The sequence below is a fragment of the Chiloscyllium plagiosum genome, unplaced genomic scaffold (assembly GCF_037043375.1).
Source record: "Chiloscyllium plagiosum isolate Xiang-an unplaced genomic scaffold, Cpla_swu_hap1 HiC_scaffold_47, whole genome shotgun sequence".
NCBI classification, from domain to species: domain Eukaryota; kingdom Metazoa; phylum Chordata; class Chondrichthyes; order Orectolobiformes; family Hemiscylliidae; genus Chiloscyllium; species Chiloscyllium plagiosum.
The window spans coordinates 23211399-23228504 of NW_028270185.1; the positions used below are offsets into that span (position 1 = coordinate 23211399).

A 17106-nucleotide genomic window follows, 5' to 3' on the forward strand; every position below is an offset into this window, starting at 1 on the left:
TGAATCAAATGTTTGGAGAACGTGAGATAAATTAAACAGTTAACAACGTTACGAAAGAAAATAATAAATGGTACCACTTACATCGAAATAAAATTATGAGGCACACTATTTGTTGCATTTTTTACTTCAAGTTTTCTTGTCGCTGAAATATAGCCAAATGGAGAAAATCCAATCACTTTAAAACAAAAGCTTTCAAATGACTTCGAAAATGTAAAGTGACGCAAGTTTGAAAAATATACCTCTCCCACCCGGTCTGAAAATCCCACCCCACTCTCTCCATGATTGGCTGAAGGAAAGCAGAACAGAGCAAAGGAGACAGATACAGTAGATATAGGTGGAGAAAGCAGGGGCAGATAGTTTAAAGTGGGCATAGAGTCATAGTCATAGAGAGATGGAAACAGATCCTTCGGTCTAACTCGTCCATGCTGACCAGATATCTTGAACAAATCTAGTCCCATTTCCTGCCACTTGTCCCACATCTCCCAGGTTATCCATGATCTGCCAAAATAAGAGAAGTCAATGAAGTACGAACTGTTAAAAAGCGAGTACCTCTAGAAATGTCAGTGAATTGCATTGTCTCCCATCGTAATGCATATGGAACTTATGGATATTTTAGAATATGCCCAGAAATATAATCAAAGCTCAGCCTCTATTTCCAGAGAACAGGATTCAACATGGAGGATGTTATTGTTGAAAACACTGAGTAGACTCCACCGAGAAAATACATTTCAATTCTGGGCGCATGCCTCAGGGAGGATGGACTAGGTTTAGAGGGACTGCTTTGTGGATACAGGAGCATGATACAGGGCTTTAAGGAATCAACAATAAGGACAATTTGCAATAATTTGTTCGTATTGAGTACAGAAAATTGAGGGTGATCTGCCCATGAAGCTGTTTTTCCACTTTGACACGAATATTCTCTCTCACTCTCACTCTCTCTGACACACTCAGACACACAAACACATGCGTGTGCATTTGGGTGTCGTACTTCATTTCAGATTCTTTTCTATTAACAAAATAAAACTGGTCCTCAGCTCAACACAGACAGATTCAAAGTGGGACCTCACACCTAAAGTGCAGTGTCTAACCTGAGATAACATCTCTTGTACATTAGGCAAAAGTGAGGTCTACAGATGCTGAAAACCAGAGTTTAGATTAGAGTGGTGCTGGAAAAGCACAGCAGGCCAGGCAGCATCCGAGGAGCAGGAAAATCGTCGTTTCGGGCAAAAGCCATTCCCGTGGGTTTCCTGCTCTTCGGATGCTGCCTGACCTGCTGTGCTTTTCCAGCACCACTCTAATTTAACCTCTTGTACTTTGACCAAACCTTTAATTATCTAGGGACAAAAACTTGAAAGGAATCTGGATTTTATATTTTAATCAATAGTCTACCTCCTAACTGGTTAAAGGAGTCAACAAGGGCAGTTAGGTATAAAGTTATTAACTTTTGTTTAAATAAATATTGTGTCATTTACCTCCCTATCAGACCACACCTGAGGAAGGAGCGGGGCTCCGAAAGCTTGCAATTTTAAATAAACGTTTTGGACAATAACCAGGTATCATTTCATTTTTGATCTTGTCCATCCCAGTCCAATCTCCACATCATGAATAATATTTAGGGTGGGAGCTGGTTAATGAATCTAAGTTAATAATCAAATGTAACCTCATTAGATTGATTAAGGAGACAACAGGGTCTCTATGAGGTTTATGATTCCTGTGCAACATACTCGAAAGGCACCCTCGGCTGGATAGTTGCTGAAAGAGAATGCCGATGTTTCTTTCCACATTTGTTTTTGTAACGTGTTTTATGTTGACCCTAATTCACCAACTGTTCAAAACATTGTCTACTGGCTGAACGAGCTCAATCCGTGGAAATCATGTTGGACTCCATACTGTATAAGCTACTTGTTAAATGTTCCTGTCACCTCTTTCTGAATTTGCTAACATATTCAATGCACCGTTCTGCCTTCTCCAACGCACGTTCTAATCACAGGATCATTACAGTGTAAAAGGAAACCATTCAGATCATCAAGTCTGCACGGTTTTTTGAGCATTCTAACTTGGTTAAAAGTCTTCTGCTGTTACCTGGTACGCCTGCGCATTAGTTTTGTTTAAATACACATCTAACTCCCTCTTGTGTACCTCAATAAAACTCACCTCCGCAACAGTTCCGAGTGCTGCCTTCTATATTCCAATTAACCGCTGGGTTGAAACGTTTTTCATTGGCTCGCATTTCCTTCTTTTGCACAACAGCTCTAAAGCGTACTCTCTAGTTCTCGATCTCTTTCGAACTGGGAACTTTTTCTCCCTATCTATCCTGTCAACATCCGTCGCTTTTCAAACCTTCTGTCAAATCCTCGTTTGCCTTCTCCTCACCAAGGAGACCAATTTCAATGTTTTCAGTCTACCCTCAGAACTGAAATGTTACATCCCCGGAACCATTCTTATAAACCTTTTCTGCACTCTCTCGATTGCATTCACAGCTTCAATCCCAGACCTGTTCACAGCCCTGCAGCTGAGTTCTAACCATTGCCTTAAATAAACCAATAAAAATCTCCCTGCTCTTGCACTTTACTTCCCTATTTATGAAGGTTAGAATATTGTATGTTTTAATAACGGCTTTCTCCATCACATTCAATGACGTACACAAAGGTCACTCTACTCCTGCACACCCTGTAGAATTTTGCTTAACATTATACTCGCCATGTTTCTCCTGAATTTCCCTTTGTGATTATTTGTGACTCATAATCGTTCTGTCCTGGTCTTCCAGAACAGAAACATTTTCCGATATGAATCCTTTCATAATTATAAAGAGGTTCATTAGATACGTTCTGAATGTTGTGGTTTCAACAGAAAGGGAAGGATTACTTTGAGTCTTTGTTGTATTTTCTCAGTTTTGGTAACCTCCCTGTGTAGTTGCCTTTCACGCTTCCTCGTGCTCCTCAATCTAGCTTTCCACTAACTCTTTCTCTCAAATGGCAAGCAAATACAGCAGGTCAAGGAAAAACACAGTTTGGACGAAAGCAGCTGTTTCCTGCCACCTTTGGGGTGTTTGTTGATGTGCGCCCTCTCTCTGAGACGCTGCGAACTCTCTCGGCGCAGTTGTACACGCTTGAGTGACTCAGCCCAAGCTGGAAGTCTGCAGGTAGAACTCAGAGTCATTCGGTCTGTCGGCGGTAAAACCGTCCACCGGCTGGTTTGGAATCACAGACTGTGCAGTAAAGGCAGTGAAACATCAGCTGCGACTCTTTGCCCGCTTGTTGCCTGTACCAGTAAATGTAAGGATCGCGTGTGCCCATGACAGTGAACTTCAATTTTCCTCTGTGCCGTGGATTGCTGGAGACAGCTGCGGGAGTCTGTCGGATATGACTGCGAGTCGGCGCCTGGAATTAAGAAAACTAGTAAATTGGAGCATCCAGGTCAACGTCGAAAAATCGAAAGGGAAATGGGAGTATGAAAGAAAGACAAAAAGCAAGGTAGAAAGTAAAGCTAAACTACAGAAAATCTGTGTAAAGCTTCTTATAGCGAAAAATGACCATAATGCGCAGTTACAGGTACATCTTGTGTCTGCAATTTCTTCTTAATTAAGCGATGAGTCGAGAACAAGAGTTTGGGAGGATTCATCTTGACGATCAGGAAAAAAAAATCAATTTGAAACTAATACACATAAGCAGGAAGAGAGAACAATACTGCCAATGCATCGAGGGCGTGTACCAATCCCTCTAACCCGTTCGATCCAATCAGAATTAACGTGCTTGTTTCTTTGCAATTCCTCCTCAATCGGAGTTAATGAAAATGCAAGCAATCACGTCTGGATTCCCGATTAGCCACTAGTGCATTGACAATATGAGGACTGCAGATGTTGGAGATCAGAGTCAAGACTGTGGTGCTGGAAAAGCACACAGCAGGGCAGGCAGCCTCCGAGAAGGAGGCGAATCAACGTTTCGGGCATGAGCCCTTTATCAGAAATTGTACCTCAGGTTCCACAGGTGGACATACCATGACTACTTCTGAACCAGAATGTCAGTTTGGACGAACTCAAAGGGTCTTTCTGTATTTCCGTTTTTAAATTTCAAAAATACAGTTTACTTCTGATGTCACCTCACCTTGAGCTTGGCACATTTCAACATATTTTTGCCAGGAATATGTCTGAGACAATTGCATATACTGATCATAACGCCTTTCAGCTTTTGGGAAAAAAAGGATAAAAAGTCCAATTGTTTCTAATGGATCTTAGTATTGCAGCCATTCAATTTGAAACTAATACACATAGCAGGAAGAGAGAACAATACTGCCAAAGCATTGTTGCGACTGAGATGAAGGAAGACAGAGGCATTTGCAGGCAGGAAACGTGGACTGAAATGGACTATCGTAATGGATGTTTGCATGTTTAGAGTCAATATAATGTATTGATGGTTCATTTTTAAGGGGTGATCTGTGGTGATACTATGGCTTTAACAAGTGCATGTTGTCTTGCTTTTTTATGAAGAAGGTTGAGACAGAGGTGATGACCAGTCTGCTCGAGGTCAATGAAGTAAACAGCTAGTGTGGCCTTGGGCCTTTTTGTTTAAAGTTGGTTCAATAGAAGCAATCTAGGTAGGCAGGATCAAGCTCCCACCGAACCAGGAATTTTAGATTTAACTTATGGCATTTGCTGGGATATTAACTGTAGAAGCTCTTATTCCTCTCTCTCTACTACAGCTAAAAGCCGGGGTTCTGTTCTTGCTGCTAGAATTACATATGAGGCAGTGTATTTTACTGAATTTGCCTTTCCCAATGGTGTGTAGAGGCGATGTTATCATTTTGGAACAGTTCATTAGTAACATTTAATATACATTGATATGATAATCGTTTCGATTAAGTTACAGTTAAGCCAATTCTTTTCTTGACTTTAACTTACAATATAGTGGGTTTTACTTAAAATGGAGTCGATTGACTAATCAAATTGCATGGGGAAAGCAACGTCTTATTTTTAAAATAAGGAAATGTTATTGTCTAGATTAGCTTCTTAATATATTTTGAGGGTTTTGATCTGGTCCGTAACCGGGGATCTAATAGAAATCTACAAAATAGCAACATGATTTGGGACGGCTAAACGCAGGAAGTACGTTTCCGATGACCAGGGAGTTCAGAACCAGGGTTCACAGTTAATGAGAGAGAGTAGGCCTCTTACGAATGAGAACGACGGGAAATTTATTCAACTAGAACATAGTGAACCTGTGGAATTTTGCTGAGACCAAAAATAAATGCATGTTTTCAGGAAGGTATTAGATAGAGCAAAGTGTTCGTCAACGTCGTTCAGTTCTTTCCAAAGTGAAAATCCCTCCGCTCTGGTATCATTGCTGTGACGTTATTGCTTTTTAAAAATCTCCGGCTGCACATTTGTCTTGTCGCTCTAAATGGGGAGGGAAGAGAGATGGGACTTAGGGCTGTCCTCAACAGGACGAAAGTATGAGTGATGTCGTTGACAGCTGCTTCCTGCTGTCTTTGGGGGTTTTGCTGAGCTGCTCTATCTCTTCTGAGTCACTGTGAATACTCCAGGCACAGTAATAAACAGCCGAGTGATGCGCCTGCAGGTTGCGAGACTCCAGGTTAAAGTCAGAGCCACTCGGTCGTGTGGCGGTGAAACCGTCCGCCGCTCCTTCTTCATTCACAATTTCTGCACCTGCAGAATAAAACATCAGCTGCAGCTCCTTTCCCGGGTATTGTCTGTACCAGAACATGTGACCGCTACTCTCACCCTTCACCGTGCACCTCAACTCCACTGCCTTGCCGAGGGACCTGGAGATGCTGCTGGGAGTCTGAACGACTCTCGCTGTCTTCACGTCTGAGAAAGGGAAAAGTTCAGTAAACAGAGCAATTGTTACGGAGAAGGAGAAAGGAAATGAATAAAGCACAAATGAGGGTTGTTCCCTCAAATTATTAGATGAACAATCACTTACATGGCAATAACGTCATGAGGCTCAGAAAGAGATACATCTTTTTTACGTTATTCTTTTCCTGTATGAACGCGAACAGAGTCCAATCTTGTCTGGAACTGGAACCAGCTGCTTTCAAATCAACGAGAGAAACCTGACGGATTCAGGAAATGACTTAGGTGTGCACACGGCCCTCCCACTCAGAATGAAAACCCCGTCTCTCCCTCTCTCTATCTGGCAGTGAAAGTGGTGAACAGGAGGTTTCCAAAGGGAAGAGTTAGTAGACGAAACAGTGACAGATACAGCTCAAGGTGGGGTTCTGTTGATTTGTGGGATGCGTGAACCACAGTTGCCTGATATTGGCAGTCGACAATTTGTAGCAATAGTTGATATTTTGTTGAATTTGTAAAGAAGCAGCAGTTTCATTTGATTAAGAAAATATCGGACCGTGACATACGAGAACAGTTCACCGATCCCGAAATCCTTCTGTAGAATGGAGGAGAGTGAGCGGTGGTTTTGGATCATGCCTGAAGCTTTGGTGATAGTCTTTGCTAATACAAGACTTGTTTGACTCTCGGGTTGATTACATACGAGGCATTCTATTTTACTGAATTTGCCTTTGCCTCAGGAATGTAGAGGGGCTGTTACTATTTTGTAACAGGTCATTAGTAATTTTTGGAGAATTCATGGTCATCTCCCAACTGTATGGTTTCATTTCCCTGAACCCTCTCATTTTTTCGAGGTGATTTCTTCACTCAGTGAACTTGTGGAATTCTCCATTATGGAAGGCTGTGGAGGCCTAGTCCCTGAATATATTCAAGAAAGAGATAGTATATTTTTAATTTCAAAGACGTCAGGGTTTTGGGGGAGAAAGCAGGAATTTGGTATTGAAACAGGGTCATCCGTGATCATATTGAATAGCAGATTCGACTCGAAGATATGAACTGCTTACCAGCGATGATCCCAGCGATGATCTTTCGATGTTCAACGGTTAAAGTCGAAACAAGTTACTTAAGTCTCCCATGGCGGCGAAAGTTGAGAGATTAACGGACTTATAGAATTTAAAGAGGACTTATTCGCCTTCACGGAGTTTTGCTCCCTCAGTCAAGATGTCTCGCATTTACTCTCTCCCCAAAGCGCAGCCAATGCTGCTGGTCAGTTCAAAACGGAAACTAATATATTTTAATCGGGTCACTGTGTAAACGAATGGTTAGTGGATGTGAGTAGACTGAATTTACGCATTGCTCCACTCTGGTCTATTTGATTGCCAGCGCGAGCTTGAGGGACAATTTGGTCTCTGTTCCTGTCCAACCCCAGGTGCATTTCATGGTGCAAAAGCGCCCTCTATTGCACCAATAGAAAAATAATGTAAATTCCTCCTGGTGTCTTTTCACTGATATCTTCCGATTTCCATTATTTTCCCTTCCTTTTTCTATCAATTGCCTCTTTTCAGTGCATTCTTCTGAATCCATTCTGTGTATCTCCGAATTCCACATTCTTGCACTCTCGGAAAAAAAAAGGTTTCTCCTGACTTCCCGTTCAGATTTACTCTTAGAGACTGTCGTGACCTCGAGTTTAGAAGTTCCTCAGAGCCTAAACTATTGATACAACTTTTCAATAGCTTCCTGCTTTTCAACACATACGAACCTAGTCAAACTTTCTTGGCGTTTGAAAGTTTTCTCTTTATTCAATTTCATACTCACCCTCAACACTATCACACTACCAAGAAGGATGTAGCGACTTTGAGAGGTTGCAGAAAAGAGAACGTTGCTTGTCTTGGGAGGTAGTGAAGCGTCAGAGGATGAAGGGCGGTGTGATGGAAGTTTATAAAATTGAAGGGCATGAATAGAATGGACAGTCTTTTTCCCTCAGGGTAGAAATGTCATTTACTTGGAGTCATAAGTTTAAGGTAAAAAGGAGTAAGTTTAAAGGAAGTGTGACAGGCAAGTTTTTGTTCATAAAAAAAATCTCAGTCTGCTAAGTGCTGGAATGCGCTAGTACAGCAGGCGCTGGAGGCGGATGCAACAGCAACTTTTAAGAGTCATCTTGACGTATACACGAAGAGGCAGGGAATGCAGCGTCGAGGTTTCCAGTTCAGAAAGGCGTCGTGTGTCGAGACAGAGTTGAAGGATTTGTTCCTGTGCTCCATGTTTTGTGTTAACAATATCTCTACACATCATTACTTTTTTTATTCCTGCCCTTGTTGCCCATAATTTTACAAAACCAGGAAAATATCGTTGGGTTTTGATGATAACAGTTGCTTCCTGTTACCGTTTGGGGTTTTTGTTGAGCTGCTCCCTCTCGCTGAGTCACTGTGAAGACTCCAGGCGCAGTAATACACGGCTGATTGATTCGCTTGGAGGTTGGAGGATTTCAGGCTGAACTTGGTGGTACTCGGTCTGTCAGCGGTGAAACCGTCCACCGGCTCCGATGGATTCACGTACTGTGCTGTATTGGAGTAAAACATCTGCTGCAGCTCTTTTCCTGGGGACTGTTTGTACCAGTACAAGTAGAGAATACTACCGCTGCTGCCCTCCACATTGCACTCCAGTTTCACTCCCTCTCCGGGAAATTTGGAGACGGCGGCGGGGTTCTGGTGGATAGTCTCTGATTTCACATCTGAGGAAAAGACGGGGAGAGGAAGAGGTCAGTAATTGGGGATAGAGTCGTGGAGAAATTAAAGCGAAAGGTAACGAATGTGGAAAAGAAGTGTGTACAGAAAAATAGAATGAGAGCAGGAGTGAAGGATAGCCAGTTGAAAGAAATTTGCCTGTTGAAATATGATTGTAAATTAGACAGTCCCTTACGGTGAAACGCGGTGAACAGAGTCAGCAACAGATACATCTTCCACTTCAAGGTGACCCTTTTTTTAGCAAAATTTATCGTTTGTGAGACAACGGTGGAAGTACAGTGCACCTCCCCTCCCTCTGACTGAGTGCCGAGCCCTGCTCTCTTCCGCACATTGATAAACCCGCCCCATGCCAGTCTCCGTTCAGCCGCTCCCACCCTGATTGGATGATCCGGAGCTGTCAGCCGTACGAACTATTCAACATCCATTGGGGATTGGCGGAGGAACAATATTGTGGAGAGGCCACGGCTCAAATTCATGAAAACTATAAGGAAAGGCCATATGGACAGAACACTCAGCAAGAGGGAGGGTGCAATCACGTTGCTGGGATTGTTCTATCAATAGCCAGCCGATGACAGACGAACAGATATGTGGACAGAATATGGGGGACAAAAATGACGACAGGATTGGTGTGGTGGGTGATTTTAACTTCTATATTGACTGGGACTCGCTGAGTGCCTGTGGCATGAATGTCCAACTAGGGGAGGGACATGTTCGGTCTGGAATTGGAGAAGGAGCCCTGTCACGTGATTAAAATTCAGTGGAGGAGCATTTTGAAAACAGTAACGCACATTCTGTAAGTTTTAAGTGGTACGGATATCAGTAGTACTCAAATAAAAAAAACTACATGGAGTCTAATTAACACAGATGACAGCTGTTTGACGATAAGTCTGGCAAGTGGGAATCTTTTAAAGACGAGTTGAATAGAGTTCAGGACCAGTTGGTTCTGATGGATGATAAGATTCATGAATCTTGGACACAAAAGGAAGTGAGAGATGACTCAAAGAGATCCCGAAGAATATCAAGATTGCAAGAATGAACTCAAACAAGCAATTAGGATGGATGAAAGTGGCCATAAAATATCTTTAGAAAACAGGATAATGGAAAATCCTAAGACATTTTGTACATAAGGAGCAAGAGGAGAGCTAGAATTAAAGTAGGTCCCCTCATAGACAAAGGAGAGAACGTGTGCATGGAGCGAGAAGAAGTGGATGAGGTTCTTACTGAGTACTTTGCATTGGTATTCACAAAGGAGGAGGACATAGTGAATGGCCTGTCTCAGGAGGGTATGCTGATTTTCTGGGCCATATCAATATGAAAAAGGAGAAAGTTTTGAGAGTTTTAAAATGCATTAAGATAAACACACTCTCAGGATCTGATGGGTTCTATCTCAAAATATTGACGAAGACAGGTGAGGAAATTGCTGGGGCCTTGTATGAAATGCTTGTCTCCTCTTTAGTCTGGGAGTGATCCCAATGGACTGGAGAGTAGCCAGTCCTTTACTTAAGAAGAGTAGCAGGATTAAACCAAATTATAATTACATGCCACTGAGCTTTACATCAGTACCAGTGGAATTATTGTAGAAGATTCTTAGGGATAGGATTTACTCACATTTAGAAAAATATGGATGTACTACTGTTGTGTTTTGTAGTCAGTTTCTTTTTTTAATGAAGAAAGGTTGAGACAGACGTATCTGCTCCAAGCCCATAAAATAAACAGCTTGTGAAGCCTTGTTTCTTTTTAAAGTTGCAATATTCAAAGCAGCCAAAATCCCAGAGAACCAGGAGTTTTAGTTTAGCTTTCAGTCGTTTTTGCTGGGAACCTGAAGCTGGATGTGAATGTTCTTATTCCTCTGTCTAGTGCAGCTAAAAGCTGGGGTTGTCTTCCTGCTGCTAGATATACATGTGTGACAATCAATATTACTGAATTTGCCTTTGCAAGGGTGAGTTTATGGTTTGTTTCTACATCGAAACAGTTAATGAGCTGTTCAATATTTTGTTAAACGTTTCAATAGTTCCAGTTAAGCTAATTCTTTTATTTTATTTTAGATTGTCTCTATTTTAATCGTAATCTCTGAGTAAAGTGTGTTTTACTGTAGACCACAGTCTTGATCAACCGAATTTTCCCAGATTGCCTGCCCCTTGCTTTTACCATAAGGAAGTTAGGTTGTAGGCTATCTCCTTGACATGTTTTGAGGGGGTTTACTCTGGTCCATAGCAATAGGCAGCATGGATTTGTGTAGGGAAGGTGTATCTCACAAACGTGACTGACCTTTTTTTTTAAAGAAGTGACAAAGATGGTTAAGGGCAGGGCGGTAGATGTTGTCTATATGGGGTTGAGCAAGATCTTTGACGAGTTGGGAGGCTGATACAAAATGTGATGCCACATGTGATCTGCAGTGAGCTAGTACGGAGGAGTATACAGAACTGGCTTAATCATAGAAGACAGAAAGTAGCAGTGGAAAGTTGTATTTCTGATTGGGGATTTGTGACCAGTGATGTTCTGCAAGGATCAGTGCGAGGAACCCTGTTGTTTGTAATACATATACAAATGATATGGAGGAAAATGTAGGTTGTCTGATTACTAGGTTTGTGGATCACACAACGATTGATGGAGCTGCGGATAGTGAGAAGGACTGATTGAAGATAGAGCAGGATATAGATAGGCTGGAGGCATGGGCACAGAATTGGTAGATGAAGTTTAATCTGGAAAATGTGAGGTGATCATATTTTGAAAGATCTAATGCAGAATGGAAGTATACTGTAAGTGGCAAAACTCTTTGTTGCATCATAATACAGAGGGTTCTAAGTGTACAGGTCCACAATTCCCTGAAAGTGGCAACATAAGTTGGTCAAGAAGCACAGAACATATTTGCTTTCATCAGTTATGACATAGATTATAAAAACTGGCAAGTACTGTTGCTGCTGTATAGAACTTCAGTTTGGTCATTTTTCAAATGTTGTGTACAATTCCAGTCACCACAATACTAACAGGATGTGGTGGCTTTTGAGAAGGTGCAGAAATGGTTTACCAGGATGTTGCCTAGTTTGAAGGATATTAACAATGAGGAGATATTGGACAAACTTAATTTCTTTTCACTTGAACATTGAAGGATGAGGTGCAACCTAATAGAGGTTTATAAATTGAGAGATATGGATAGTTGGAGTCTTTTTCCCAGGGTAGAAATGCCAATTACTAGGTATGTTTTTTAACAAAAAGATGTGAGAGACATGTCTTTCAGAAAGAAGGTGGTAAATGTGTGTAATGCGCTGCCAGAGGTGGTGGTTCAAGCGGATACAATAACCACATTTTAAGATGCACCTGGCCAGATACATGAATAGGCAGAGGATAGAGATAGTCAAGATTAGAGTGGTACTGGAAAAGCACAGTAGTTCAGGCAGCATTCGAGTAGTGGGAAAATCGAAGTAAATAAAGGCTGGTGACGTTGGTGAGGAAGCATTTTGGAAGGTAGATTGTTTTGTGGAAAAATGCAGAAGTTTTTGATTTTTTCAAGTCAAATATTTTAGGAGAGACCTGACCAGAGCACAATTTCAGGAGGCAGCAGAGTTCAGGCACATAGCTGTTTATTCCAGCAATTACCGGTACCATGCATGGAGTGGCACTCGACAACTGCACACAGCACTGTGTCAAATGTACTCCAGCCTCGTGCAAGCAGATATTCAGTTTAACTATTTTCCTTGTCCCTCTCTGAAATCGCTGTGCACATCTGCTCCCCTGTATAATATTGGGGAATGGTGCTGGGTTGTCAAACTGCGATTGGATCTTTTTTACATCATTCTATGCCAACAATTTGCTTGCTGCTGTGTGTTCAACTGCCAAGTAATTAGATAGGGGACTTTCAAGTTTCTCATCGCGGGAAATCCAAAGGAATATTGATTATTAATTAGTTCCAACAAACCTAAGTGGTTACATGCAATGATAGATTTCCTTAAGCTCGCAAGTTTAATTTCAATGTGTTAATTCAGTCCACACTCCAATGTCTGATCATTTCTGACTTTCCTGTAATGATTGGGTTGCTAGGGCGGGTGGGGGGGGAGGGGTTTGGGGGGTGGGGGTCGAGCTTCTATTGTCTGAAAGCGGTTTGAATCTTTTTCTCTAATGCTTTTAGTTACCTTTTTGTATCTATGTGGATACATAATTACTTCTGAATCTCTATGTATGATTATCTGAAGGATCTTAACGATAACTTACCCTTAATATTGTGTCAGATGGATGAAATAATTCAAGAGAAAAACAAATTAGTGTAAAAGTTTCTTCTTATATAAATCACTGCAGCTGCACATTCCATCCTAGCTAGTAGCCTTCATGACATAGACTTGCTATTTTCCATGTGTGGAGACTACATGAAAAAAAAAATTTCTAAAGCTCTCTAATTTCTGTCAGCCATGTTCTTCAGTCATTTTGTGCTGCTCAGTTATGGGCTGCCTGAACAAGCACAAAAGTAACATAGAATTAGAGAGACTGAAAAATGCTGCAATACAGAAGGTTCTGGGTCTCCTCATGCATGAGCACGATCAGAAATACAAGTTGGTGTGGGGGAACAACAAGGAAACAAGCTCCAGGTATCCCAGTCAACCCCGAGAACACCACGACCAATAAAAATTTTCCATTACCATCAAATTACGAAGTTTCAAAGATTCCTTTGAATGTAAACCAGGTGGAAATGTTGCCAAATGTAGCAGATGTATATCCGTCTTTGTGACAGGGAGCACACCAGGGTTAACAGTGAACAGAGTGAATTATTCAAGCAATCCTGGCATATACTAATCCACAGTTTGTGACCATCATAGCATCCAATCCACCTTCAGCCGGGTTGGCACAGTACTCTTTCAGGTATAGGAAGATGAAACGCAGAAGCTTTCCTGATCAATCATTGAAACGGACCAACAATATGCAAGGATTGAAGTGGAAATTTTAGCGTGGGCATGCAATAAAAATCTGACGATGTAATAAGGCTGCAGTTTGAGATGAAAACCGGCTATAAACCATTGGTCACTCTGCTGAACACAAAATAGTGACAGCTAAGACATCACCCCAGAATTTAAGAGCTCAGATTGAGGCTGATAAGTTATTGCTTAGCCATTGAATCCGTGCAGGCGAAGTACTAGATACCATTCAGGATAACAGAGTGAAAACAGGTTTCATCTTCGCTTAGGAGGCTGAAGTCTAAATCTCAGAAGTCAGAAAAGATTTACCACCGACAGAAAGGTAACTAGATGTATCAGGAAGCTGAAAAATGTGATGTAGAATGTGTCTTAAATAGCTGATGGAGCTGTTCAGGAAATTTAATCAATATTTCCCCCTTGTGCCAGGACTTGGAGCAATGTCGACACCTCACTCTCATCAATGACTTTCTAATATTCGAAGGGTAATTGGTGATACTAGGAGCAACAATACCTGAGATTCTTCACATAATTCACCTGGATCATTTCGTCATTACAAAGTGTCATTCAAGTGTGTTACTGTCAGTATGGTGGCCAGAGGTTCCTTAAGATTCAACTAAATAGTTTTTTCTTAAATCGATAAGGGTTAGGAATCAAACAGCAGCATGTTGGAGACTTATTGCACTTAGATACCGTGCAGATGAATAAAAACGAAGGTCATATCGAGTGTAAGTCTGCACTTGCAAAATACGCACCAGGTTGTGGATTCAATTGAAGGTTTCAGCCTTCATGCTGGTGATGTTTGCTTGCAACTCTTTGTGATACAATAAATATGAGAGAGACAGAAGAAAGAACTAATTGGTCATGATTACTAAACATTCGGAAGGCAATGAATCCCTCCAATGTGGAAATGGATTTTTCGGTCCAACAAGTTCACACCGGCCCTCTGACAAGTTCCCCACCCAGACCCGAACCGAACGCTTTGGGCAATGTAGCATAGCCAATTCACCTAAGCTGTACATGTTGGGCTTGGGACGAAACCAAGCACAAGGAGGAAACCCACGCAGACATGGGGATTGTGTTCGAACTCCACACAGAGTCGCCCAAGCCTGGAAGCGAACGCGGGTTCCTGATGCTGTGAGGCAGCAATGCTAATCACTGACCACAGCGCCACCCACACTGGCGCTGCGAATATTTAAATAGCTTTTTGATATTTGCGAATATTAACTTCAAGAAAAGTTGAGTAGTTCCCACTTTTCCAGGATAAATCCAAGAACAACAAATGGTCTTTCTTCCTGCCCCAGATCATAAGGGGTGAATATCTTCTTCCTCCATCTATCTTCTTGTGGAACCATGGATGAGGCACAAGTGTCTGTCATTGACTTTGAGCGCCATCTGCTGACCCTGTGGATAAAGAAACATTCTTACTGTTCTCCGAGAGAACTGTCATCGACTTTCAGTTGCGGGCTCAACATTATTAATCCAATTCCAGTGCATTTAAACCTACTTTTTTTTAAAAAAAAAGCAAGCCTATTCTCATTCTAATGGACGTGGCCACTTTGTGCCTGATTTTGTTATATACAACTGTTTGTCTTTGGGAGGTTTTTGTTGAGCTGCTCCCTCTCTCTGCGTCACTGTGAAGACTCCAGGCGCAGTAATACACAGCTGAATGATTCGCTTGAAGGCTGGAGGACTTCAGGTTGAACACAGGAGCACTTGGTCGTTCCGCGGTGAAACCGTCCACTGTCCCGTCTGGAATCACATACTGTGTAGTACTGGAGTAAAACAATAGCTGCAGTTCCTTCCCAGGGTATTGTCTGTACCAGTACATGTAATCATTACTGGCTACCTCAACCATGCACTTCAGTTCCACACTGTCACTAACAACTTTGGAAACAGATGGGGGAGTCTGGTGGACAGTCACTGAGTTCACGTCTGAGGAAGAGATACAGAGAAAGAAAGTCAATCAAATGTTTGGAGAACGTGAGATAAATTAAACAGATAACAATGTTATGAAAGGAAATATTAAATGGTATCACTTACATCGAAATAAAATTATGAGGCACACAATCAGATGCATCTTTTACTTCAAGTTTTCTTGTCGCCGAAAAATAGCCAAATGGAAAACCAATCACTTTAAAACGAAAGCTTTCAAATGACTTAGAAAATGTAAAGCGACACGGAAGTGACGCAGGTTTGAACAATATACCTCTTCCACTCTGTCTGGAATCCCACCCCTCTCTCTCCATGATTGGCTGAAGGAAAGCAGATCAGAGTAAGGGATTTCAAAGGAGACAGAGACAGTGGATGTCGGTGGACAATGCAGGGGCAGATGGCTTAATGTGGGCATAGACTCATAGTCATAGAAATGGAAACAGATCCTTCGGTCTAACTCGTCCATGTTGAACAGATATCCTATACTAATCTCGTCCGATTTCCTCGCATTTGTCCCATATCTCTCAGGTTATCCATGATCTGCCAAAGTAAGAGAGGTCAGTGAACTACGAACTGTTAAAAAGCGAGTACCTCTAGAAATGTCAGTGAATTGCATTGTCTCCCATCGTAATGCATATGGAATTTATGGATATTTTTAGAATATACCCTGAAATATAATCAAAGACCAGCCTCTATTTCCAGAGAACAGGATTCAACATGGAGGAAGTTATTGCTGAAAGCATTGAGCAGACTCCACAGAGAAAATGCATTTCAATCCTGGGCACATCCTGGGAGGACGGATAAGGCTTAGAGGGAGTGCTTAGTGGATACAGGAGCATGAGGGCTTTAAGGGCTTTAAGGATTCAACAGTCAGGACAATTTGCAAAAATATGTCTGTGTTGAAAATTGAGGGTGATCTGCGCTTGAAGCTTTTTTTTCCACTTTGACACGAATATTCTCTCTCTGTCTGTGTAACACACACAGACGTACACACGCATACACAAACACACGCGTGTGTGCTTGGGTGTATTATTTCATTTCAGATTCTTTTCTATTAACAAAATAAAACTGGTCCTCAACACAGACGAATTCAAAGTGGGCCACACACCTAAAGTGCAGTGTCTAACCTGAGATAACACCCCCTGTACATTGATCAGGCCTTTAACTATCCGGGGACAAAAACTTGAAAGGAATCTGGATTTTGTATTTTAATCAGTAGTCTACCTCCTAACTGGTTAAAGGAGTCAACCCAGACAGTGAGGTATAAAGTTGATAACTTTTTTTATTTATAAATATTGTTCTTATGCCTCCCAATCAGACTACACCTGAGGAAGGAGCGGAGCTCCAAAAGCTTACAATTTTCAATAAACGTTTTGGATGATAACCAGGTATCATTTGATTTTTGATCTTTTCCACCCCAGTCCAATTCCGGCATCTCCACATTATGATTAATATTTAGGGTGGGAGCTGGATTAATGAATCTAAGTTAATAACCAGATGTAACTACATTAGACTGGTAAAGGGGACACAAGGGTCTCTATGAGGTTTATGATTCCTGTGCAACATGCTCGAAGGACACTCTCGGCTGTACAGTTGCTGAAAGAGAACGCCAGCTCTTTGTTTTGTTTCTTTCCACATTTGTTGCTGTAACATGTAATATGTTGACCCTAATTCGCCAACTGCTCAAAATGGACATGGTCTACTGGCTGAACGAGCTCAACCC

At 41.7% G+C, this 17106-nt stretch overlaps 1 pseudogene; it reads right to left on the reverse strand.

Annotated features, from left to right (window-relative positions):
• Positions 1 to 5432: 5432 nt before the first annotated feature.
• Positions 5433 to 5955, reverse strand: LOC122542722 (T cell receptor beta variable 30 pseudogene; annotated as a pseudogene).
• Positions 5956 to 17106: the final 11151 nt, after the last annotated feature.